This window comes from Leiobunum rupestre, chromosome 6 (assembly GCF_980474605.1).
Source record: "Leiobunum rupestre chromosome 6, qqLeiRupe1.1.hap1, whole genome shotgun sequence".
NCBI lineage: Eukaryota > Metazoa > Arthropoda > Arachnida > Opiliones > Sclerosomatidae > Leiobunum > Leiobunum rupestre.
Window position 1 is genome coordinate 4,483,028 of NC_143389.1, and position 23,027 is coordinate 4,506,054.

General features: G+C 39.2%; 13 non-coding genes across 13 annotated transcripts; 6 read left to right on the forward strand and 7 right to left on the reverse strand.

Annotated features, from left to right (window-relative positions):
* Positions 1-1,983: 1,983 nt before the first annotated feature.
* On the reverse strand, positions 1,984-2,175 carry LOC149938741 (U2 spliceosomal RNA). Its single transcript, XR_016481551.1, has one exon. It is a non-coding gene; the product is annotated as a U2 spliceosomal RNA (small nuclear RNA).
* A 1,152-nt stretch (positions 2,176-3,327) lies between these two features.
* Positions 3,328-3,446, forward strand: LOC149938742 (5S ribosomal RNA). The gene has a single exon (XR_016482149.1). It is a non-coding gene; the product is annotated as a 5S ribosomal RNA (ribosomal RNA).
* A 1,987-nt stretch (positions 3,447-5,433) lies between these two features.
* Positions 5,434-5,625, reverse strand: LOC149938743 (U2 spliceosomal RNA). Its single transcript, XR_016481552.1, has one exon. It is a non-coding gene; the product is annotated as a U2 spliceosomal RNA (small nuclear RNA).
* Positions 5,626-6,777: 1,152 nt separating this feature from the next.
* On the forward strand, positions 6,778-6,896 carry LOC149938744 (5S ribosomal RNA). Its single transcript, XR_016482150.1, has one exon. It is a non-coding gene; the product is annotated as a 5S ribosomal RNA (ribosomal RNA).
* Positions 6,897-8,879: 1,983 nt separating this feature from the next.
* Positions 8,880-9,071, reverse strand: LOC149938745 (U2 spliceosomal RNA). The gene has a single exon (XR_016481553.1). It is a non-coding gene; the product is annotated as a U2 spliceosomal RNA (small nuclear RNA).
* Positions 9,072-10,223: 1,152 nt separating this feature from the next.
* On the forward strand, positions 10,224-10,342 carry LOC149938746 (5S ribosomal RNA). Its single transcript, XR_016482152.1, has one exon. It is a non-coding gene; the product is annotated as a 5S ribosomal RNA (ribosomal RNA).
* Positions 10,343-12,323: 1,981 nt separating this feature from the next.
* Positions 12,324-12,515, reverse strand: LOC149938747 (U2 spliceosomal RNA). The gene has a single exon (XR_016481554.1). It is a non-coding gene; the product is annotated as a U2 spliceosomal RNA (small nuclear RNA).
* Positions 12,516-13,668: 1,153 nt separating this feature from the next.
* LOC149938748 (5S ribosomal RNA) lies at positions 13,669-13,787 on the forward strand. Its single transcript, XR_016482153.1, has one exon. It is a non-coding gene; the product is annotated as a 5S ribosomal RNA (ribosomal RNA).
* Positions 13,788-15,770: 1,983 nt separating this feature from the next.
* On the reverse strand, positions 15,771-15,962 carry LOC149938749 (U2 spliceosomal RNA). Its single transcript, XR_016481555.1, has one exon. It is a non-coding gene; the product is annotated as a U2 spliceosomal RNA (small nuclear RNA).
* Positions 15,963-17,114: 1,152 nt separating this feature from the next.
* On the forward strand, positions 17,115-17,233 carry LOC149938750 (5S ribosomal RNA). Its single transcript, XR_016482154.1, has one exon. It is a non-coding gene; the product is annotated as a 5S ribosomal RNA (ribosomal RNA).
* A 1,983-nt stretch (positions 17,234-19,216) lies between these two features.
* On the reverse strand, positions 19,217-19,408 carry LOC149938751 (U2 spliceosomal RNA). Its single transcript, XR_016481556.1, has one exon. It is a non-coding gene; the product is annotated as a U2 spliceosomal RNA (small nuclear RNA).
* A 1,152-nt stretch (positions 19,409-20,560) lies between these two features.
* LOC149938752 (5S ribosomal RNA) lies at positions 20,561-20,679 on the forward strand. Its single transcript, XR_016482155.1, has one exon. It is a non-coding gene; the product is annotated as a 5S ribosomal RNA (ribosomal RNA).
* A 1,983-nt stretch (positions 20,680-22,662) lies between these two features.
* On the reverse strand, positions 22,663-22,854 carry LOC149938753 (U2 spliceosomal RNA). The gene has a single exon (XR_016481558.1). It is a non-coding gene; the product is annotated as a U2 spliceosomal RNA (small nuclear RNA).
* Positions 22,855-23,027: the final 173 nt, after the last annotated feature.

Here is a 23,027-nt window from a genome sequence, read left to right on the forward strand (position 1 = left end):
ACTCATTTATTTTCGCGGGATGGGATTTGCGTCTTTTAACAGGAAAATACCTTCATCCTATCATTTTGACGCTGCTTTTTTATGCAATTAAAAGTTCGCCCAGACGATAATATTATTTCGGTCAACTCTTGGCCTTTTTTTAACAACTGGCAGCATCTTTCCGTGAATAAAATACATGTTAGTATCAAAATTGAACAAAATAAAATGGCGAGAAAATTGGTTTTCATTTTATTCTACTTAAGGCTTGTACTTAAAATAGTACTAACTTACTTACTTACTTACTTACTTACTTACTTACTTACTTACTAACTAACTAACTAACTAACTAACTAACTAACTAACTAACTAACTAACTAATTAACTAACTAACTAACTAACTAACTAATTAACTAACTAACTAACTAACTAACTAACTAACTAACTAACGTTTATCTCTAAACAAAAACATTTCCGCGGTAAAATCCACTCTGAAATGGCCTTTTCTGGTTTTGGAATGAAGTCCAAAGTTAAAATTTTATTAACAAATTCTAATTGTGAAATATATTTTTTGTTCTAAATTTTAATCTTAAATGTAATTTAAATAGTTGAATCTAAAAAAGGACTTTTGGAAAATGTTTTATAGAAGGTTTTATCATGGGACAGCCGCATGGATTAGGGGAGTAACCCAAAAATACAAAATATCAAAACAAACCACGAAATTAAATAATAAAACGGAGACAGAGATATATTTTTTAAACAAAATAATATAGCTAACTTTTATCTATTAATTGTTTTAGGTGATGTAGTTTATGTAAAATATAAAAATGAACCTTGGCACAATATAAATTTAATGTCATGTTTTATTGATACTTAGAAAAAGTAACAAACATTTCAAAAGTCAGATCTTTGAGATCATTATTAAAAAAATATAACATTTTAAATCCGAACTCCTCTATAAATATTAAAATTATAAATTCCTAATCTACTTTAACAAAAGATATATCATATTAAGTTTAATACTATTAATGTTAGGAATAATCATGACTTTGAGATAAATAGAACAAAAATGTTTAATTCCAAATATAGTTAATTATAGAGCAATATATAATAAATGATTTTGTACTTACCAAAAATAAGCCTTGCCACTTTATATCTTGGTAATGTAGCTGCCGCGGGCGGCGGGCCCCCGGCGGCGACTCACTGTCCACGGAAGACGGGAAGAGAGAAAAAATGGAGAGGGGCTTATTTCGTGTTTTCTCTTTACGCGGAACATCTTGGCTGGAACCCAATGACCTAAAAATGAGGGGCGCGCTGTCTCTACCCACCATACCGAAACCCGCGAATTTACGTTATGAAAACCGGTTCCTTCAGCCAACCACTTAGAACATGCACGATTTACGAACCTTGGGTTACGAATAAAACCACAGGAATAACACAGAACAACCTCTTTTCGCGCCTTTATTTTACCCCTCTTACTTGCCTCCCGCTCGTCGGCCATTGCCTCTGCCCTAAACGGGGAGTCTAGCATCCACTCCTTGGGTATCCATAATGGAGGAGAGGACTGAAAGGGGGAAAACCAAGCATGGACGCGCCCAGGAAAATACCAAGGAGGATAGGAAGGGAGGCGAAGTAGGAGGGATGAACGCGGCAGCATCCTTGTAAGAAGCTTAGCGGCGGGAAAATTTCGGAAAAATGGCGGCTAGACGTAGCGTAGCTGCCGCAATCTTGCCGCCATTCATCCCTCCTACTTCGCCTCCCTTCCTATCCTCCGTGAAAATACCGCGAAAAAGAGTGTATAACTAGGTAAAAGAAAATTCAAAAACTGGAATCTTTCCGATTCTTCATTATTAACTATTCGACAATAAGGATTTTACCACTTATGACGTCAGAGGGGCAATATATTATAATAAAGAAATATATATAAAGACAGCCAAATAACATTTCCCGGAAATACTGTGTTGCGCAGTGCGCCATTATAAGAGCGTTTGATTTTTGATTTCAAGAGAGAAGTGGGCCGATCCCGGATTTACTGCAATACCAGGCCGACCCGTGGCGGAGGTGGAGCAAGCTCCGACCACTCCGCCGCCGTCCAAAAATAAGTTTAATATCTTGGGCCCCGATGGGACCCGTATCAGATATTAAGCTGATAAGAACAGATACTACACTTTGATCTTAGCCAAAAGGCCGAGAAGCGATAACCCGCTAGGAGCCGTCACTGTTTAACAAAGTAAAAAGAGAGAATTCGAGCATTTCAAATATTTCATAATTACGTCACCGAATGTTGGTCCTGGTGGGAGATGACAACGTTTGTAGCCATCGCGCGAACAAAGGAGAAGACGATATCTTGAATCCGTGAAATAGAGGTACACCGCCAGGCCCGGACTGGCACTTTTGGGGTCATCGGCTAGAGACAGTAGAGTGGGCCACTTTACCGGGCCGTATGGAAAAAAAATCTAAATGGTGGTTTATAGGACCATAAATAACGTATTAAGTGTACTAGATTCTACGTGAAACGTCAAACGCGTTTAAATGACCATTTAGGAAAAATTTATTATAAGCGAATAGAGCGTTCTATAAAAGTGGACCATAACCGGTCACTTTTCATACAGACTATAGAGCTGGTTCAGCAGGACTAACAACTTTTGTTATTCTTTGGTTTAAGAGAATTCGGCTTATGTCCTGTCTTTATATGAATATTTTAGAGACGTACCTTTTAGGAGTTGTAGGAGGCACCCTAGGTGTTGAAGTATGTTTGGGGTTAAGGATATTTTCATGATCTAAGTTTCATCTTAAACACGTGGATTTGGGACTAGTATTTTCTAGAATTTTTCTTATTTGCCATCATACATTTATTACAAAAATCATTTAAAATAAGAAAAAAGGCGCGGAAAGCAAAGCCGGAAATATGTGAAGCCTAGGCTAGCAACTACGCTACTAATAAAAATTGACTGCTCTCAATTTCTTACGGGTTTGCCAGATAAATATATTTCTCTAAGACGAAAAACCGGCCAAACCTTCACCTCCTCCGAACTCCAAAGGGGGAAAGCACACCACACCAATTTTATAGATTCGTAAACGCGCCTTCCCAATCGACCGCCATCACCTTACAGTCTACGGGGAGGGTGATGAAAAAACTGGTTTGGGGGGGGGGGGGGGATGAAATTTCTGCGGTAAAGGGCTTGCTCGTTGGTTGTCTGTACGATAATATCGGCGCCCAGTAAACGTTTCTAAAAAGAGTGTATAGAACGTTCTATTGGAGCCGCATGCAGCCGGTGGCCCTCGGCGATCACCAACCTACCAGGACCTGGCTAGTCGCGGCTTGTCCACCGCTATCAATTACACTCTAGCGGCAACGGCCATATCACGCTGAATACACCGGTTCTCGTCTGATCACCGAAGTTAAGCAGCGTCGAGCGCGGTCAGTACTTGGGAGGGAGACCACCTGGGAACACCGCGTGCCGTTGGCTACTCATTTATTTTCGCGGGATGGGATTTGCGTCTTTTAACAGGAAAATACCTTCATCCTATCATTTTGACGCTGCTTTTTTATGCAATTAAAAGTTCGCCCAGACGATAATATTATTTCGGTCAACTCTTGGCCTTTTTTTAACAACTGGCAGCATCTTTCCGTGAATAAAATACATGTTAGTATCAAAATTGAACAAAATAAAATGGCGAGAAAATTGGTTTTCATTTTATTCTACTTAAGGCTTGTACTTAAAATAGTACTAACTTACTTACTTACTTACTTACTTACTTACTTACTTACTTACTTACTAACTAACTAACTAACTAACTAACTAACTAACTAACTAACTAACTAACTAATTAACTAACTAACTAACTAACTAACTAATTAACTAACTAACTAACTAACTAACTAACTAACTAACTAACGTTTATCTCTAAACAAAAACATTTCCGCGGTAAAATCCACTCTGAAATGGCCTTTTCTGGTTTTGGAATGAAGTCCAAAGTTAAAATTTTATTAACAAATTCTAATTGTGAAATATATTTTTTGTTCTAAATTTTAATCTTAAATGTAATTTAAATAGTTGAATCTAAAAAAGGACTTTTGGAAAATGTTTTATAGAAGGTTTTATCATGGGACAGCCGCATGGATTAGGGGAGTAACCCAAAAATACAAAATATCAAAACAAACCACGAAATTAAATAATAAAACGGAGACAGAGATATATTTTTTAAACAAAATAATATAGCTAACTTTTATCTATTAATTGTTTTAGGTGATGTAGTTTATGTAAAATATAAAAATGAACCTTGGCACAATATAAATTTAATGTCATGTTTTATTGATACTTAGAAAAAGTAACAAACATTTCAAAAGTCAGATCTTTGAGATCATTATTAAAAAAATATAACATTTTAAATCCGAACTCCTCTATAAATATTAAAATTATAAATTCCTAATCTACTTTAACAAAAGATATATCATATTAAGTTTAATACTATTAATGTTAGGAATAATCATGACTTTGAGATAAATAGAACAAAAATGTTTAATTCCAAATATAGTTAATTATAGAGCAATATATAATAAATGATTTTGTACTTACCAAAAATAAGCCTTGCCACTTTATATCTTGGTAATGTAGCTGCCGCGGGCGGCGGGCCCCCGGCGGCGACTCACTGTCCACGGAAGACGGGAAGAGAGAAAAAATGGAGAGGGGCTTATTTCGTGTTTTCTCTTTACGCGGAACATCTTGGCTGGAACCCAATGACCTAAAAATGAGGGGCGCGCTGTCTCTACCCACCATACCGAAACCCGCGAATTTACGTTATGAAAACCGGTTCCTTCAGCCAACCACTTAGAACATGCACGATTTACGAACCTTGGGTTACGAATAAAACCACAGGAATAACACAGAACAACCTCTTTTCGCGCCTTTATTTTACCCCTCTTACTTGCCTCCCGCTCGTCGGCCATTGCCTCTGCCCTAAACGGGGAGTCTAGCATCCACTCCTTGGGTATCCATAATGGAGGAGAGGACTGAAAGGGGGAAAACCAAGCATGGACGCGCCCAGGAAAATACCAAGGAGGATAGGAAGGGAGGCGAAGTAGGAGGGATGAACGCGGCAGCATCCTTGTAAGAAGCTTAGCGGCGGGAAAATTTCGGAAAAATGGCGGCTAGACGTAGCGTAGCTGCCGCAATCTTGCCGCCATTCATCCCTCCTACTTCGCCTCCCTTCCTATCCTCCGTGAAAATACCGCGAAAAAGAGTGTATAACTAGGTAAAAGAAAATTCAAAAACTGGAATCTTTCCGATTCTTCATTATTAACTATTCGACAATAAGGATTTTACCACTTATGACGTCAGAGGGGCAATATATTATAATAAAGAAATATATATAAAGACAGCCAAATAACATTTCCCGGAAATACTGTGTTGCGCAGTGCGCCATTATAAGAGCGTTTGATTTTTGATTTCAAGAGAGAAGTGGGCCGATCCCGGATTTACTGCAATACCAGGCCGACCCGTGGCGGAGGTGGAGCAAGCTCCGACCACTCCGCCGCCGTCCAAAAATAAGTTTAATATCTTGGGCCCCGATGGGACCCGTATCAGATATTAAGCTGATAAGAACAGATACTACACTTTGATCTTAGCCAAAAGGCCGAGAAGCGATAACCCGCTAGGAGCCGTCACTGTTTAACAAAGTAAAAAGAGAGAATTCGAGCATTTCAAATATTTCATAATTACGTCACCGAATGTTGGTCCTGGTGGGAGATGACAACGTTTGTAGCCATCGCGCGAACAAAGGAGAAGACGATATCTTGAATCCGTGAAATAGAGGTACACCGCCAGGCCCGGACTGGCACTTTTGGGGTCATCGGCTAGAGACAGTAGAGTGGGCCACTTTACCGGGCCGTATGGAAAAAAAATCTAAATGGTGGTTTATAGGACCATAAATAACGTATTAAGTGTACTAGATTCTACGTGAAACGTCAAACGCGTTTAAATGACCATTTAGGAAAAATTTATTATAAGCGAATAGAGCGTTCTATAAAAGTGGACCATAACCGGTCACTTTTCATACAGACTATAGAGCTGGTTCAGCAGGACTAACAACTTTTGTTATTCTTTGGTTTAAGAGAATTCGGCTTATGTCCTGTCTTTATATGAATATTTTAGAGACGTACCTTTTAGGAGTTGTAGGAGGCACCCTAGGTGTTGAAGTATGTTTGGGGTTAAGGATATTTTCATGATCTAAGTTTCATCTTAAACACGTGGATTTGGGACTAGTATTTTCTAGAATTTTTCTTATTTGCCATCATACATTTATTACAAAAATCATTTAAAATAAGAAAAAAGGCGCGGAAAGCAAAGCCGGAAATATGTGAAGCCTAGGCTAGCAACTACGCTACTAATAAAAATTGACTGCTCTCAATTTCTTACGGGTTTGCCAGATAAATATATTTCTCTAAGACGAAAAACCGGCCAAACCTTCACCTCCTCCGAACTCCAAAGGGGGAAAGCACACCACACCAATTTTATAGATTCGTAAACGCGCCTTCCCAATCGACCGCCATCACCTTACAGTCTACGGGGAGGGTGATGAAAAAACTGGTTTGGGGGGGGGGGGGGGATGAAATTTCTGCGGTAAAGGGCTTGCTCGTTGGTTGTCTGTACGATAATATCGGCGCCCAGTAAACGTTTCTAAAAAGAGTGTATAGAACGTTCTATTGGAGCCGCATGCAGCCGGTGGCCCTCGGCGATCACCAACCTACCAGGACCTGGCTAGTCGCGGCTTGTCCACCGCTATCAATTACACTCTAGCGGCAACGGCCATATCACGCTGAATACACCGGTTCTCGTCTGATCACCGAAGTTAAGCAGCGTCGAGCGCGGTCAGTACTTGGGAGGGAGACCACCTGGGAACACCGCGTGCCGTTGGCTACTCATTTATTTTCGCGGGATGGGATTTGCGTCTTTTAACAGGAAAATACCTTCATCCTATCATTTTGACGCTGCTTTTTTATGCAATTAAAAGTTCGCCCAGACGATAATATTATTTCGGTCAACTCTTGGCCTTTTTTTAACAACTGGCAGCATCTTTCCGTGAATAAAATACATGTTAGTATCAAAATTGAACAAAATAAAATGGCGAGAAAATTGGTTTTCATTTTATTCTACTTAAGGCTTGTACTTAAAATAGTACTAACTTACTTACTTACTTACTTACTTACTTACTTACTTACTTACTAACTAACTAACTAACTAACTAACTAACTAACTAACTAACTAACTAACTAATTAACTAACTAACTAACTAACTAACTAATTAACTAACTAACTAACTAACTAACTAACTAACTAACTAACGTTTATCTCTAAACAAAAACATTTCCGCGGTAAAATCCACTCTGAAATGGCCTTTTCTGGTTTTGGAATGAAGTCCAAAGTTAAAATTTTATTAACAAATTCTAATTGTGAAATATATTTTTTGTTCTAAATTTTAATCTTAAATGTAATTTAAATAGTTGAATCTAAAAAAGGACTTTTGGAAAATGTTTTATAGAAGGTTTTATCATGGGACAGCCGCATGGATTAGGGGAGTAACCCAAAAATACAAAATATCAAAACAAACCACGAAATTAAATAATAAAACGGAGACAGAGATATATTTTTTAAACAAAATAATATAGCTAACTTTTATCTATTAATTGTTTTAGGTGATGTAGTTTATGTAAAATATAAAAATGAACCTTGGCACAATATAAATTTAATGTCATGTTTTATTGATACTTAGAAAAAGTAACAAACATTTCAAAAGTCAGATCTTTGAGATCATTATTAAAAAAATATAACATTTTAAATCCGAACTCCTCTATAAATATTAAAATTATAAATTCCTAATCTACTTTAACAAAAGATATATCATATTAAGTTTAATACTATTAATGTTAGGAATAATCATGACTTTGAGATAAATAGAACAAAAATGTTTAATTCCAAATATAGTTAATTATAGAGCAATATATAATAAATGATTTTGTACTTACCAAAAATAAGCCTTGCCACTTTATATCTTGGTAATGTAGCTGCCGCGGGCGGCGGGCCCCCGGCGGCGACTCACTGTCCACGGAAGACGGGAAGAGAGAAAAAATGGAGAGGGGCTTATTTCGTGTTTTCTCTTTACGCGGAACATCTTGGCTGGAACCCAATGACCTAAAAATGAGGGGCGCGCTGTCTCTACCCACCATACCGAAACCCGCGAATTTACGTTATGAAAACCGGTTCCTTCAGCCAACCACTTAGAACATGCACGATTTACGAACCTTGGGTTACGAATAAAACCACAGGAATAACACAGAACAACCTCTTTTCGCGCCTTTATTTTACCCCTCTTACTTGCCTCCCGCTCGTCGGCCATTGCCTCTGCCCTAAACGGGGAGTCTAGCATCCACTCCTTGGGTATCCATAATGGAGGAGAGGACTGAAAGGGGGAAAACCAAGCATGGACGCGCCCAGGAAAATACCAAGGAGGATAGGAAGGGAGGCGAAGTAGGAGGGATGAACGCGGCAGCATCCTTGTAAGAAGCTTAGCGGCGGGAAAATTTCGGAAAAATGGCGGCTAGACGTAGCGTAGCTGCCGCAATCTTGCCGCCATTCATCCCTCCTACTTCGCCTCCCTTCCTATCCTCCGTGAAAATACCGCGAAAAAGAGTGTATAACTAGGTAAAAGAAAATTCAAAAACTGGAATCTTTCCGATTCTTCATTATTAACTATTCGACAATAAGGATTTTACCACTTATGACGTCAGAGGGGCAATATATTATAATAAAGAAATATATATAAAGACAGCCAAATAACATTTCCCGGAAATACTGTGTTGCGCAGTGCGCCATTATAAGAGCGTTTGATTTTTGATTTCAAGAGAGAAGTGGGCCGATCCCGGATTTACTGCAATACCAGGCCGACCCGTGGCGGAGGTGGAGCAAGCTCCGACCACTCCGCCGCCGTCCAAAAATAAGTTTAATATCTTGGGCCCCGATGGGACCCGTATCAGATATTAAGCTGATAAGAACAGATACTACACTTTGATCTTAGCCAAAAGGCCGAGAAGCGATAACCCGCTAGGAGCCGTCACTGTTTAACAAAGTAAAAAGAGAGAATTCGAGCATTTCAAATATTTCATAATTACGTCACCGAATGTTGGTCCTGGTGGGAGATGACAACGTTTGTAGCCATCGCGCGAACAAAGGAGAAGACGATATCTTGAATCCGTGAAATAGAGGTACACCGCCAGGCCCGGACTGGCACTTTTGGGGTCATCGGCTAGAGACAGTAGAGTGGGCCACTTTACCGGGCCGTATGGAAAAAAAATCTAAATGGTGGTTTATAGGACCATAAATAACGTATTAAGTGTACTAGATTCTACGTGAAACGTCAAACGCGTTTAAATGACCATTTAGGAAAAATTTATTATAAGCGAATAGAGCGTTCTATAAAAGTGGACCATAACCGGTCACTTTTCATACAGACTATAGAGCTGGTTCAGCAGGACTAACAACTTTTGTTATTCTTTGGTTTAAGAGAATTCGGCTTATGTCCTGTCTTTATATGAATATTTTAGAGACGTACCTTTTAGGAGTTGTAGGAGGCACCCTAGGTGTTGAAGTATGTTTGGGGTTAAGGATATTTTCATGATCTAAGTTTCATCTTAAACACGTGGATTTGGGACTAGTATTTTCTAGAATTTTTCTTATTTGCCATCATACATTTATTACAAAAATCATTTAAAATAAGAAAAAAGGCGCGGAAAGCAAAGCCGGAAATATGTGAAGCCTAGGCTAGCAACTACGCTACTAATAAAAATTGACTGCTCTCAATTTCTTACGGGTTTGCCAGATAAATATATTTCTCTAAGACGAAAAACCGGCCAAACCTTCACCTCCTCCGAACTCCAAAGGGGGAAAGCACACCACACCAATTTTATAGATTCGTAAACGCGCCTTCCCAATCGACCGCCATCACCTTACAGTCTACGGGGAGGGTGATGAAAAAACTGGTTTGGGGGGGGGGGGGGGATGAAATTTCTGCGGTAAAGGGCTTGCTCGTTGGTTGTCTGTACGATAATATCGGCGCCCAGTAAACGTTTCTAAAAAGAGTGTATAGAACGTTCTATTGGAGCCGCATGCAGCCGGTGGCCCTCGGCGATCACCAACCTACCAGGACCTGGCTAGTCGCGGCTTGTCCACCGCTATCAATTACACTCTAGCGGCAACGGCCATATCACGCTGAATACACCGGTTCTCGTCTGATCACCGAAGTTAAGCAGCGTCGAGCGCGGTCAGTACTTGGGAGGGAGACCACCTGGGAACACCGCGTGCCGTTGGCTACTCATTTATTTTCGCGGGATGGGATTTGCGTCTTTTAACAGGAAAATACCTTCATCCTATCATTTTGACGCTGCTTTTTTATGCAATTAAAAGTTCGCCCAGACGATAATATTATTTCGGTCAACTCTTGGCCTTTTTTTAACAACTGGCAGCATCTTTCCGTGAATAAAATACATGTTAGTATCAAAATTGAACAAAATAAAATGGCGAGAAAATTGGTTTTCATTTTATTCTACTTAAGGCTTGTACTTAAAATAGTACTAACTTACTTACTTACTTACTTACTTACTTACTTACTTACTTACTAACTAACTAACTAACTAACTAACTAACTAACTAACTAACTAACTAACTAATTAACTAACTAACTAACTAACTAACTAATTAACTAACTAACTAACTAACTAACTAACTAACTAACTAACGTTTATCTCTAAACAAAAACATTTCCGCGGTAAAATCCACTCTGAAATGGCCTTTTCTGGTTTTGGAATGAAGTCCAAAGTTAAAATTTTATTAACAAATTCTAATTGTGAAATATATTTTTTGTTCTAAATTTTAATCTTAAATGTAATTTAAATAGTTGAATCTAAAAAAGGACTTTTGGAAAATGTTTTATAGAAGGTTTTATCATGGGACAGCCGCATGGATTAGGGGAGTAACCCAAAAATACAAAATATCAAAACAAACCACGAAATTAAATAATAAAACGGAGACAGAGATATATTTTTTAAACAAAATAATATAGCTAACTTTTATCTATTAATTGTTTTAGGTGATGTAGTTTATGTAAAATATAAAAATGAACCTTGGCACAATATAAATTTAATGTCATGTTTTATTGATACTTAGAAAAAGTAACAAACATTTCAAAAGTCAGATCTTTGAGATCATTATTAAAAAAATATAACATTTTAAATCCGAACTCCTCTATAAATATTAAAATTATAAATTCCTAATCTACTTTAACAAAAGATATATCATATTAAGTTTAATACTATTAATGTTAGGAATAATCATGACTTTGAGATAAATAGAACAAAAATGTTTAATTCCAAATATAGTTAATTATAGAGCAATATATAATAAATGATTTTGTACTTACCAAAAATAAGCCTTGCCACTTTATATCTTGGTAATGTAGCTGCCGCGGGCGGCGGGCCCCCGGCGGCGACTCACTGTCCACGGAAGACGGGAAGAGAAAAAATGGAGAGGGGCTTATTTCGTGTTTTCTCTTTACGCGGAACATCTTGGCTGGAACCCAATGACCTAAAAATGAGGGGCGCGCTGTCTCTACCCACCATACCGAAACCCGCGAATTTACGTTATGAAAACCGGTTCCTTCAGCCAACCACTTAGAACATGCACGATTTACGAACCTTGGGTTACGAATAAAACCACAGGAATAACACAGAACAACCTCTTTTCGCGCCTTTATTTTACCCCTCTTACTTGCCTCCCGCTCGTCGGCCATTGCCTCTGCCCTAAACGGGGAGTCTAGCATCCACTCCTTGGGTATCCATAATGGAGGAGAGGACTGAAAGGGGGAAAACCAAGCATGGACGCGCCCAGGAAAATACCAAGGAGGATAGGAAGGGAGGCGAAGTAGGAGGGATGAACGCGGCAGCATCCTTGTAAGAAGCTTAGCGGCGGGAAAATTTCGGAAAAATGGCGGCTAGACGTAGCGTAGCTGCCGCAATCTTGCCGCCATTCATCCCTCCTACTTCGCCTCCCTTCCTATCCTCCGTGAAAATACCGCGAAAAAGAGTGTATAACTAGGTAAAAGAAAATTCAAAAACTGGAATCTTTCCGATTCTTCATTATTAACTATTCGACAATAAGGATTTTACCACTTATGACGTCAGAGGGGCAATATATTATAATAAAGAAATATATATAAAGACAGCCAAATAACATTTCCCGGAAATACTGTGTTGCGCAGTGCGCCATTATAAGAGCGTTTGATTTTTGATTTCAAGAGAGAAGTGGGCCGATCCCGGATTTACTGCAATACCAGGCCGACCCGTGGCGGAGGTGGAGCAAGCTCCGACCACTCCGCCGCCGTCCAAAAATAAGTTTAATATCTTGGGCCCCGATGGGACCCGTATCAGATATTAAGCTGATAAGAACAGATACTACACTTTGATCTTAGCCAAAAGGCCGAGAAGCGATAACCCGCTAGGAGCCGTCACTGTTTAACAAAGTAAAAAGAGAGAATTCGAGCATTTCAAATATTTCATAATTACGTCACCGAATGTTGGTCCTGGTGGGAGATGACAACGTTTGTAGCCATCGCGCGAACAAAGGAGAAGACGATATCTTGAATCCGTGAAATAGAGGTACACCGCCAGGCCCGGACTGGCACTTTTGGGGTCATCGGCTAGAGACAGTAGAGTGGGCCACTTTACCGGGCCGTATGGAAAAAAAATCTAAATGGTGGTTTATAGGACCATAAATAACGTATTAAGTGTACTAGATTCTACGTGAAACGTCAAACGCGTTTAAATGACCATTTAGGAAAAATTTATTATAAGCGAATAGAGCGTTCTATAAAAGTGGACCATAACCGGTCACTTTTCATACAGACTATAGAGCTGGTTCAGCAGGACTAACAACTTTTGTTATTCTTTGGTTTAAGAGAATTCGGCTTATGTCCTGTCTTTATATGAATATTTTAGAGACGTACCTTTTAGGAGTTGTAGGAGGCACCCTAGGTGTTGAAGTATGTTTGGGGTTAAGGATATTTTCATGATCTAAGTTTCATCTTAAACACGTGGATTTGGGACTAGTATTTTCTAGAATTTTTCTTATTTGCCATCATACATTTATTACAAAAATCATTTAAAATAAGAAAAAAGGCGCGGAAAGCAAAGCCGGAAATATGTGAAGCCTAGGCTAGCAACTACGCTACTAATAAAAATTGACTGCTCTCAATTTCTTACGGGTTTGCCAGATAAATATATTTCTCTAAGACGAAAAACCGGCCAAACCTTCACCTCCTCCGAACTCCAAAGGGGGAAAGCACACCACACCAATTTTATAGATTCGTAAACGCGCCTTCCCAATCGACCGCCATCACCTTACAGTCTACGGGGAGGGTGATGAAAAAACTGGTTTGGGGGGGGGGGGGGGGATGAAATTTCTGCGGTAAAGGGCTTGCTCGTTGGTTGTCTGTACGATAATATCGGCGCCCAGTAAACGTTTCTAAAAAGAGTGTATAGAACGTTCTATTGGAGCCGCATGCAGCCGGTGGCCCTCGGCGATCACCAACCTACCAGGACCTGGCTAGTCGCGGCTTGTCCACCGCTATCAATTACACTCTAGCGGCAACGGCCATATCACGCTGAATACACCGGTTCTCGTCTGATCACCGAAGTTAAGCAGCGTCGAGCGCGGTCAGTACTTGGGAGGGAGACCACCTGGGAACACCGCGTGCCGTTGGCTACTCATTTATTTTCGCGGGATGGGATTTGCGTCTTTTAACAGGAAAATACCTTCATCCTATCATTTTGACGCTGCTTTTTTATGCAATTAAAAGTTCGCCCAGACGATAATATTATTTCGGTCAACTCTTGGCCTTTTTTTAACAACTGGCAGCATCTTTCCGTGAATAAAATACATGTTAGTATCAAAATTGAACAAAATAAAATGGCGAGAAAATTGGTTTTCATTTTATTCTACTTAAGGCTTGTACTTAAAATAGTACTAACTTACTTACTTACTTACTTACTTACTTACTTACTTACTTACTAACTAACTAACTAACTAACTAACTAACTAACTAACTAACTAACTAACTAATTAACTAACTAACTAACTAACTAACTAATTAACTAACTAACTAACTAACTAACTAACTAACTAACTAACGTTTATCTCTAAACAAAAACATTTCCGCGGTAAAATCCACTCTGAAATGGCCTTTTCTGGTTTTGGAATGAAGTCCAAAGTTAAAATTTTATTAACAAATTCTAATTGTGAAATATATTTTTTGTTCTAAATTTTAATCTTAAATGTAATTTAAATAGTTGAATCTAAAAAAGGACTTTTGGAAAATGTTTTATAGAAGGTTTTATCATGGGACAGCCGCATGGATTAGGGGAGTAACCCAAAAATACAAAATATCAAAACAAACCACGAAATTAAATAATAAAACGGAGACAGAGATATATTTTTTAAACAAAATAATATAGCTAACTTTTATCTATTAATTGTTTTAGGTGATGTAGTTTATGTAAAATATAAAAATGAACCTTGGCACAATATAAATTTAATGTCATGTTTTATTGATACTTAGAAAAAGTAACAAACATTTCAAAAGTCAGATCTTTGAGATCATTATTAAAAAAATATAACATTTTAAATCCGAACTCCTCTATAAATATTAAAATTATAAATTCCTAATCTACTTTAACAAAAGATATATCATATTAAGTTTAATACTATTAATGTTAGGAATAATCATGACTTTGAGATAAATAGAACAAAAATGTTTAATTCCAAATATAGTTAATTATAGAGCAATATATAATAAATGATTTTGTACTTACCAAAAATAAGCCTTGCCACTTTATATCTTGGTAATGTAGCTGCCGCGGGCGGCGGGCCCCCGGCGGCGACTCACTGTCCACGGAAGACGGGAAGAGAGAAAAAATGGAGAGGGGCTTATTTCGTGTTTTCTCTTTACGCGGAACATCTTGGCTGGAACCCAATGACCTAAAAATGAGGGGCGCGCTGTCTCTACCCACCATACCGAAACCCGCGAATTTACGTTATGAAAACCGGTTCCTTCAGCCAACCACTTAGAACATGCACGATTTACGAACCTTGGGTTACGAATAAAACCACAGGAATAACACAGAACAACCTCTTTTCGCGCCTTTATTTTACCCCTCTTACTTGCCTCCCGCTCGTCGGCCATTGCCTCTGCCCTAAACGGGGAGTCTAGCATCCACTCCTTGGGTATCCATAATGGAGGAGAGGACTGAAAGGGGGAAAACCAAGCATGGACGCGCCCAGGAAAATACCAAGGAGGATAGGAAGGGAGGCGAAGTAGGAGGGATGAACGCGGCAGCATCCTTGTAAGAAGCTTAGCGGCGGGAAAATTTCGGAAAAATGGCGGCTAGACGTAGCGTAGCTGCCGCAATCTTGCCGCCATTCATCCCTCCTACTTCGCCTCCCTTCCTATCCTCCGTGAAAATACCGCGAAAAAGAGTGTATAACTAGGTAAAAGAAAATTCAAAAACTGGAATCTTTCCGATTCTTCATTATTAACTATTCGACAATAAGGATTTTACCACTTATGACGTCAGAGGGGCAATATATTATAATAAAGAAATATATATAAAGACAGCCAAATAACATTTCCCGGAAATACTGTGTTGCGCAGTGCGCCATTATAAGAGCGTTTGATTTTTGATTTCAAGAGAGAAGTGGGCCGATCCCGGATTTACTGCAATACCAGGCCGACCCGTGGCGGAGGTGGAGCAAGCTCCGACCACTCCGCCGCCGTCCAAAAATAAGTTTAATATCTTGGGCCCCGATGGGACCCGTATCAGATATTAAGCTGATAAGAACAGATACTACACTTTGATCTTAGCCAAAAGGCCGAGAAGCGATAACCCGCTAGGAGCCGTCACTGTTTAACAAAGTAAAAAGAGAGAATTCGAGCATTTCAAATATTTCATAATTACGTCACCGAATGTTGGTCCTGGTGGGAGATGACAACGTTTGTAGCCATCGCGCGAACAAAGGAGAAGACGATATCTTGAATCCGTGAAATAGAGGTACACCGCCAGGCCCGGACTGGCACTTTTGGGGTCATCGGCTAGAGACAGTAGAGTGGGCCACTTTACCGGGCCGTATGGAAAAAAAATCTAAATGGTGGTTTATAGGACCATAAATAACGTATTAAGTGTACTAGATTCTACGTGAAACGTCAAACGCGTTTAAATGACCATTTAGGAAAAATTTATTATAAGCGAATAGAGCGTTCTATAAAAGTGGACCATAACCGGTCACTTTTCATACAGACTATAGAGCTGGTTCAGCAGGACTAACAACTTTTGTTATTCTTTGGTTTAAGAGAATTCGGCTTATGTCCTGTCTTTATATGAATATTTTAGAGACGTACCTTTTAGGAGTTGTAGGAGGCACCCTAGGTGTTGAAGTATGTTTGGGGTTAAGGATATTTTCATGATCTAAGTTTCATCTTAAACACGTGGATTTGGGACTAGTATTTTCTAGAATTTTTCTTATTTGCCATCATACATTTATTACAAAAATCATTTAAAATAAGAAAAAAGGCGCGGAAAGCAAAGCCGGAAATATGTGAAGCCTAGGCTAGCAACTACGCTACTAATAAAAATTGACTGCTCTCAATTTCTTACGGGTTTGCCAGATAAATATATTTCTCTAAGACGAAAAACCGGCCAAACCTTCACCTCCTCCGAACTCCAAAGGGGGAAAGCACACCACACCAATTTTATAGATTCGTAAACGCGCCTTCCCAATCGACCGCCATCACCTTACAGTCTACGGGGAGGGTGATGAAAAAACTGGTTTGGGGGGGGGGGGGGGATGAAATTTCTGCGGTAAAGGGCTTGCTCGTTGGTTGTCTGTACGATAATATCGGCGCCCAGTAAACGTTTCTAAAAAGAGTGTATAGAACGTTCTATTGGAGCCGCATGCAGCCGGTGGCCCTCGGCGATCACCAACCTACCAGGACCTGGCTAGTCGCGGCTTGTCCACCGCTATCAATTACACTCTAGCGGCAACGGCCATATCACGCTGAATACACCGGTTCTCGTCTGATCACCGAAGTTAAGCAGCGTCGAGCGCGGTCAGTACTTGGGAGGGAGACCACCTGGGAACACCGCGTGCCGTTGGCTACTCATTTATTTTCGCGGGATGGGATTTGCGTCTTTTAACAGGAAAATACCTTCATCCTATCATTTTGACGCTGCTTTTTTATGCAATTAAAAGTTCGCCCAGACGATAATATTATTTCGGTCAACTCTTGGCCTTTTTTTAACAACTGGCAGCATCTTTCCGTGAATAAAATACATGTTAGTATCAAAATTGAACAAAATAAAATGGCGAGAAAATTGGTTTTCATTTTATTCTACTTAAGGCTTGTACTTAAAATAGTACTAACTTACTTACTTACTTACTTACTTACTTACTTACTTACTTACTAACTAACTAACTAACTAACTAACTAACTAACTAACTAACTAACTAACTAATTAACTAACTAACTAACTAACTAACTAATTAACTAACTAACTAACTAACTAACTAACTAACTAACTAACGTTTATCTCTAAACAAAAACATTTCCGCGGTAAAATCCACTCTGAAATGGCCTTTTCTGGTTTTGGAATGAAGTCCAAAGTTAAAATTTTATTAACAAATTCTAATTGTGAAATATATTTTTTGTTCTAAATTTTAATCTTAAATGTAATTTAAATAGTTGAATCTAAAAAAGGACTTTTGGAAAATGTTTTATAGAAGGTTTTATCATGGGACAGCCGCATGGATTAGGGGAGTAACCCAAAAATACAAAATATCAAAACAAACCACGAAATTAAATAATAAAACGGAGACAGAGATATATTTTTTAAACAAAATAATATAGCTAACTTTTATCTATTAATTGTTTTAGGTGATGTAGTTTATGTAAAATATAAAAATGAACCTTGGCACAATATAAATTTAATGTCATGTTTTATTGATACTTAGAAAAAGTAACAAACATTTCAAAAGTCAGATCTTTGAGATCATTATTAAAAAAATATAACATTTTAAATCCGAACTCCTCTATAAATATTAAAATTATAAATTCCTAATCTACTTTAACAAAAGATATATCATATTAAGTTTAATACTATTAATGTTAGGAATAATCATGACTTTGAGATAAATAGAACAAAAATGTTTAATTCCAAATATAGTTAATTATAGAGCAATATATAATAAATGATTTTGTACTTACCAAAAATAAGCCTTGCCACTTTATATCTTGGTAATGTAGCTGCCGCGGGCGGCGGGCCCCCGGCGGCGACTCACTGTCCACGGAAGACGGGAAGAGAGAAAAAATGGAGAGGGGCTTATTTCGTGTTTTCTCTTTACGCGGAACATCTTGGCTGGAACCCAATGACCTAAAAATGAGGGGCGCGCTGTCTCTACCCACCATACCGAAACCCGCGAATTTACGTTATGAAAACCGGTTCCTTCAGCCAACCACTTAGAACATGCACGATTTACGAACCTTGGGTTACGAATAAAACCACAGGAATAACACAGAACAACCTCTTTTCGCGCCTTTATTTTACCCCTCTTACTTGCCTCCCGCTCGTCGGCCATTGCCTCTGCCCTAAACGGGGAGTCTAGCATCCACTCCTTGGGTATCCATAATGGAGGAGAGGACTGAAAGGGGGAAAACCAAGCATGGACGCGCCCAGGAAAATACCAAGGAGGATAGGAAGGGAGGCGAAGTAGGAGGGATGAACGCGGCAGCATCCTTGTAAGAAGCTTAGCGGCGGGAAAATTTCGGAAAAATGGCGGCTAGACGTAGCGTAGCTGCCGCAATCTTGCCGCCATTCATCCCTCCTACTTCGCCTCCCTTCCTATCCTCCGTGAAAATACCGCGAAAAAGAGTGTATAACTAGGTAAAAGAAAATTCAAAAACTGGAATCTTTCCGATTCTTCATTATTAACTATTCGACAATAAGGATTTTACCACTTATGACGTCAGAGGGGCAATATATTATAATAAAGAAATATATATAAAGACAGCCAAATAACATTTCCCGGAAATACTGTGTTGCGCAGTGCGCCATTATAAGAGCGTTTGATTTTTGATTTCAAGAGAGAAGTGGGCCGATCCCGGATTTACTGCAATACCAGGCCGACCCGTGGCGGAGGTGGAGCAAGCTCCGACCACTCCGCCGCCGTCCAAAAATAAGTTTAATATCTTGGGCCCCGATGGGACCCGTATCAGATATTAAGCTGATAAGAACAGATACTACACTTTGATCTTAGCCAAAAGGCCGAGAAGCGATAACCCGCTAGGAGCCGTCACTGTTTAACAAAGTAAAAAGAGAGAATTCGAGCATTTCAAATATTTCATAATTACGTCACCGAATGTTGGTCCTGGTGGGAGATGACAACGTTTGTAGCCATCGCGCGAACAAAGGAGAAGACGATATCTTGAATCCGTGAAATAGAGGTACACCGCCAGGCCCGGACTGGCACTTTTGGGGTCATCGGCTAGAGACAGTAGAGTGGGCCACTTTACCGGGCCGTATGGAAAAAAAATCTAAATGGTGGTTTATAGGACCATAAATAACGTATTAAGTGTACTAGATTCTACGTGAAACGTCAAACGCGTTTAAATGACCATTTAGGAAAAATTTATTATAAGCGAATAGAGCGTTCTATAAAAGTGGACCATAACCGGTCACTTTTCATACAGACTATAGAGCTGGTTCAGCAGGACTAACAACTTTTGTTATTCTTTGGTTTAAGAGAATTCGGCTTATGTCCTGTCTTTATATGAATATTTTAGAGACGTACCTTTTAGGAGTTGTAGGAGGCACCCTAGGTGTTGAAGTATGTTTGGGGTTAAGGATATTTTCATGATCTAAGTTTCATCTTAAACACGTGGATTTGGGACTAGTATTTTCTAGAATTTTTCTTATTTGCCATCATACATTTATTACAAAAATCATTTAAAATAAGAAAAAAGGCGCGGAAAGCAAAGCCGGAAATATGTGAAGCCTAGGCTAGCAACTACGCTACTAATAAAAATTGACTGCTCTCAATTTCTTACGGGTTTGCCAGATAAATATATTTCTCTAAGACGAAAAACCGGCCAAACCTTCACCTCCTCCGAACTCCAAAGGGGGAAAGCACACCACACCAATTTTATAGATTCGTAAACGCGCCTTCCCAATCGACCGCCATCACCTTACAGTCTACGGGGAGGGTGATGAAAAAACTGGTTTGGGGGGGGGGGGGGGATGAAATTTCTGCGGTAAAGGGCTTGCTCGTTGGTTGTCTGTACGATAATATCGGCGCCCAGTAAACGTTTCTAAAAAGAGTGTATAGAACGTTCTATTGGAGCCGCATGCAGCCGGTGGCCCTCGGCGATCACCAACCTACCAGGACCTGGCTAGTCGCGGCTTGTCCACCGCTATCAATTACACTCTAGCGGCAACGGCCATATCACGCTGAATACACCGGTTCTCGTCTGATCACCGAAGTTAAGCAGCGTCGAGCGCGGTCAGTACTTGGGAGGGAGACCACCTGGGAACACCGCGTGCCGTTGGCTACTCATTTATTTTCGCGGGATGGGATTTGCGTCTTTTAACAGGAAAATACCTTCATCCTATCATTTTGACGCTGCTTTTTTATGCAATTAAAAGTTCGCCCAGACGATAATATTATTTCGGTCAACTCTTGGCCTTTTTTTAACAACTGGCAGCATCTTTCCGTGAATAAAATACATGTTAGTATCAAAATTGAACAAAATAAAATGGCGAGAAAATTGGTTTTCATTTTATTCTACTTAAGGCTTGTACTTAAAATAGTACTAACTTACTTACTTACTTACTTACTTACTTACTTACTTACTTACTAACTAACTAACTAACTAACTAACTAACTAACTAACTAACTAACTAACTAATTAACTAACTAACTAACTAACTAACTAATTAACTAACTAACTAACTAACTAACTAACTAACTAACTAACGTTTATCTCTAAACAAAAACATTTCCGCGGTAAAATCCACTCTGAAATGGCCTTTTCTGGTTTTGGAATGAAGTCCAAAGTTAAAATTTTATTAACAAATTCTAATTGTGAAATATATTTTTTGTTCTAAATTTTAATCTTAAATGTAATTTAAATAGTTGAATCTAAAAAAGGACTTTTGGAAAATGTTTTATAGAAGGTTTTATCATGGGACAGCCGCATGGATTAGGGGAGTAACCCAAAAATACAAAATATCAAAACAAACCACGAAATTAAATAATAAAACGGAGACAGAGATATATTTTTTAAACAAAATAATATAGCTAACTTTTATCTATTAATTGTTTTAGGTGATGTAGTTTATGTAAAATATAAAAATGAACCTTGGCACAATATAAATTTAATGTCATGTTTTATTGATACTTAGAAAAAGTAACAAACATTTCAAAAGTCAGATCTTTGAGATCATTATTAAAAAAATATAACATTTTAAATCCGAACTCCTCTATAAATATTAAAATTATAAATTCCTAATCTACTTTAACAAAAGATATATCATATTAAGTTTAATACTATTAATGTTAGGAATAATCATGACTTTGAGATAAATAGAACAAAAATGTTTAATTCCAAATATAGTTAATTATAGAGCAATATATAATAAATGATTTTGTACTTACCAAAAATAAGCCTTGCCACTTTATATCTTGGTAATGTAGCTGCCGCGGGCGGCGGGCCCCCGGCGGCGACTCACTGTCCACGGAAGACGGGAAGAGAGAAAAAATGGAGAGGGGCTTATTTCGTGTTTTCTCTTTACGCGGAACATCTTGGCTGGAACCCAATGACCTAAAAATGAGGGGCGCGCTGTCTCTACCCACCATACCGAAACCCGCGAATTTACGTTATGAAAACCGGTTCCTTCAGCCAACCACTTAGAACATGCACGATTTACGAACCTTGGGTTACGAATAAAACCACAGGAATAACACAGAACAACCTCTTTTCGCGCCTTTATTTTACCCCTCTTACTTGCCTCCCGCTCGTCGGCCATTGCCTCTGCCCTAAACGGGGAGTCTAGCATCCACTCCTTGGGTATCCATAATGGAGGAGAGGACTGAAAGGGGGAAAACCAAGCATGGACGCGCCCAGGAAAATACCAAGGAGGATAGGAAGGGAGGCGAAGTAGGAGGGATGAACGCGGCAGCATCCTTGTAAGAAGCTTAGCGGCGGGAAAATTTCGGAAAAATGGCGGCTAGACGTAGCGTAGCTGCCGCAATCTTGCCGCCATTCATCCCTCCTACTTCGCCTCCCTTCCTATCCTCCGTGAAAATACCGCGAAAAAGAGTGTATAACTAGGTAAAAGAAAATTCAAAAACTGGAATCTTTCCGATTCTTCATTATTAACTATTCGACAATAAGGATTTTACCACTTATGACGTCAGAGGGGCAATATATTATAATAAAGAAATATATATAAAGACAGCCAAATAACATTTCCCGGAAATACTGTGTTGCGCAGTGCGCCATTATAAGAGCGTTTGATTTTTGATTTCAAGAGAGAAGTGGGCCGATCCCGGATTTACTGCAATACCAGGCCGACCCGTGGCGGAGGTGGAGCAAGCTCCGACCACTCCGCCGCCGTCCAAAAATAAGTTTAATATCTTGGGCCCCGATGGGACCCGTATCAGATATTAAGCTGATAAGAACAGATACTACACTTTGATCTTAGCCAAAAGGCCGAGAAGCGATAACCCGCTAGGAGCCGTCACTGTTTAACAAAGTAAAAAGAGAGAATTCGAGCATTTCAAATATTTCATAATTACGTCACCGAATGTTGGTCCTGGTGGGAGATGACAACGTTTGTAGCCATCGCGCGAACAAAGGAGAAGACGATATCTTGAATCCGTGAAATAGAGGTACAC